The sequence below is a fragment of the Cryptotermes secundus genome, unplaced genomic scaffold (genome assembly GCF_002891405.2).
Source record: "Cryptotermes secundus unplaced genomic scaffold, Csec_1.0 scaffold584, whole genome shotgun sequence".
Taxonomy (NCBI): Eukaryota; Metazoa; Arthropoda; class Insecta; order Blattodea; family Kalotermitidae; genus Cryptotermes; species Cryptotermes secundus.
The window spans coordinates 1,730,236-1,733,748 of record NW_019735468.1 but is presented as its reverse complement, the minus strand read 5'-3'; positions in this window follow the sequence as shown (position 1 = coordinate 1,733,748).

Here is a 3,513-nt window from a genome sequence, read left to right as displayed (position 1 = left end):
GTAAGCCTCACAAACTTGCCGCCGTCTGCGATCCGACTGTCTAGAAAATGTGGGAACCTCGACGTCTCACAACCGTATGAGCCTTCGCGGCCTGTTACAGGCATATGTTTACCTTTTTTATCTCTTGTTAATAACTCAATTCCTGCTGAAATGTTTGGATGTGTGTTTTAGTAATTGTCCTGACATTCGGAATAAAAAATTAAGTATGAGTGCGTATGAAATAATAAGTTGTGCCTGAGACCTCCTGAATTGTATATCTTAGATTTACGTATCAAGAGGATATCGCATTTTCGAGTAAAATTCAGTTTCTCCATAAAAAACAGGCGCACTTTTACTTCTTGTGTGTCTGTGTCACAAACAGAGAAAACCGAAAGAAACAGAAAAACAGCCCATGATTACGTTCTTGGCTTGTACGTAGTTGTAACGAAGAATTTGGGAAGTTTTCCGCAAGGAAAATAACAAGAATTTCAAAATCTTCAACTGTGGAAGAAAGTAATTAAGACGCCTGAATGTTAGGAATTATATAAAATGGCAAAAGAACATAATATTGTCACGTGTAGGGTGGTAAAGTGACGAAAATTGCGGGTTCTAGTTCGGATGATTTGATTTATTCGCACTTTGGTTACAATCTCTCTTAATTACAACTAATACAGCTCTATCGCTAATTTACACACACACACACACACACACATACACACACACACACATTGGTCCTCTCCTGGTACTACAATTAAAACCCAGGAACTAGCCCTTCAGCTCACACCAAATGTTACACATAAATAAAGTCTTCTAATTGCACTTTAAATCCTCACAATTCGATGAAATTTCCATGGCTGTTTCCTGTCGAGAACACAGAAATCAGAACTTAGAAATTTGTCACCAGTCAAAGTCAAAGTGACATTGCGACTGAGGGTCAGTCAGTAAGTCTTGGTATCGAGCACCCTCCTGGGGCTCATGACCAGATATTTATTATTCCTCGACAGTTACGGTCTTGCTTCTGTGGGGTGCCCTTTCTGACGAGAGGATGGATCTGTCTTTTATATGCAAGGCACTATGCTACAAGCTGTTATGCTACTTGCCGGCGCAGTGTTTCTCGGGTCCTAGTCCCTTGGGACTTGCGACCATATTTTACTGTCTCACATGTGAGACTTCCTTTTTCGTCGCCTCCTACGACTCGCAGGGTCACGGTGGAGGTATTCGACCCCGCCGCCACACGAGTGGCTCTTCTTATATAGCCGCAGCACGGATCTCACAGAAAACACAACCTCTATTGTTGTGGAGCTGTATTTACCTCGTCTTTGCATAGCAAGATTCGCGGCGCGGATCCCATAGAAAACAGTCTCCCTACTGTTGAGGTTATTTACCGAGCCTTTGTTTGGCAACGCGTTTATCAAATACTTTACAATATTTTAGTATGCAGCTGGTAAGTGCAGGCGCAATACCTACCACTCGGCGCTACAGTCATGGGTGAGCCTTGGCCTCCTCAAGCGCAGGCGCAATAGACCTAATGAAATATTACTGTATCAATTTGTTCTCCTCCCCACCTCCCACCGCGCAGGTAATGCCCTAGACCTGCAGTCCGTGGATACTTCGAGGTTCAGCTTGGACACACGGTAACCTTCTCGAAGTCTTTAGTCGTATGGATTAAGCTAAGAATCAGTTAAGGTGGCCGAGACCTTCGAATAAAAATACGATTTGTTGTCCTTCAAAGGAGACAAATTTTGAAGACAATGCCGGGATGTTAACAACGCTTACGTTTCCTGCTTAATGTAAGCCAGTTTTTTCTCCGCTACAAGGATAACCCGGTTAATGGTATTTAAGGAAAAAAAGTGCTTATTGCCAGAAACATATGTCACTCCGTGGTCTGTAGTCTGCAAGCGAACTATACCGACCGAGCGATAGCTGCTTGTCGGCGAAGTTAGTGCAAATTTGCGGATAGATGGTGTCACGTGGTCAGTGCAACTGATCTCCACGGCCGTTAATCTTGGTTTTATAGACCGGAGTCGCTATTTCCTTGAAATAGCTCCTCAGTTATCCTCACGAGGCTGAGTGGACCCCGTTCCAGACCCACTACTTCTCAGAAAATCTGGTAGCGCCGGTAATCAAACCCGGAACCTGTGGATCTGTAGCCAGGCACTCTAACCACTAGACCACAGAGGCGGTCAAACATACGTCACACACAAATAAAAAATATGAGCAGAATGCAGAGTTTAACTATATTAAAGAGGACAGTACATATTTGAGAGCTGAGTGCTGATGAGAATGTTTGGACTCAAAGTAGAGGGTATACCGGAAGCTGGAGTCCATTTCATACTGTAAAACTTCATAATGTATAATTTTAAAACAAACTGTCGCCTATTTAAGTGACTTTAAACTCGGATTTGGTGCAAATACAATTAATTATTACATTTTCAATCTTACTGTAACTATAATATTTCGTAACTACAAGCAATGATAGCACTCCAAAGGTTACTGTAACTACGACATATAAAATGAAGACTTCACTTCTGACTTCAGTGTCTGATTTCTGGTTATGGCTTCCACGGCTCGTTCCCATCTAAAATTGTTAGGCAGCCGTGATAGCAGACACCGCCTCGAAGGGTGTCACTTTGCGTATTTCTCTTTTAAGAAGTCGTTACTGTGCAAAGTACCTTTCGTTGCAGTGGATATCAGCTTTCAACAGTTAAAATTACATTTCTTGCAGTGACTTATAGTTCTCGAACCATTGCGTAGCAATAGGCGCATATTTTTGAACTCTTGGAGACGTGTTTGTTCATTTCCTGGAAACGGCCCAGTCTGTCACAATATTATTAGATTTATCAAATCAGGGCATGCAACACGCAAGAGAGAGATGAGAACAAAGAGTTAGTCAAATTCCCAAGAAGAGTAGATCCGAGAGGCCTACGTGTGCATGTAAGGGCCGGAAAGCTCTATTGGTATAATGATGAGCTATAGACTGGAAGATCAGGGTTTGATTCCCGGCAAGAATAAGACATTTTGCTCTGCTCCACAGAGTTGAAACCTACTGTAGGGCACACCCAATCTCCTATGCAATAGGTATCGGGTATGAAGCGGTCAGGGCGTGAAGCTAATCACTCCACCTTCATCTAGTACCGATATGAATGGTGGAGCTATACTTTCTCTCCCCATACGTCTTCATAATGTGGCGCTTAATTAATTAAGCACAGGATTACCGTTACCTTCAGGTGTGGATGGAAGGATAATTTTATAACTGACCTTAGAGGAATGGGATATGAGAGCGTGGACTTGATTCATATCTCAGGCTAGGGACTAGTAGCTGGCTCTTATGAACGTGGCAATGAATTTTCGGGTTCCACAAAAGACGGAGAATTTCTTGCCTAGCTGAGCAGTTTGCTACTTCATTAAGTACGTAAGTCTTTGTTCCATGGAGTTACAAGTCAGACTACAGTGGAACCTCGCTTAACGATCACTTCTCATAACGAGTAATTCGCATAACGAGCAAAACAAATTGAAAAAAAAAGCTACTCGCTT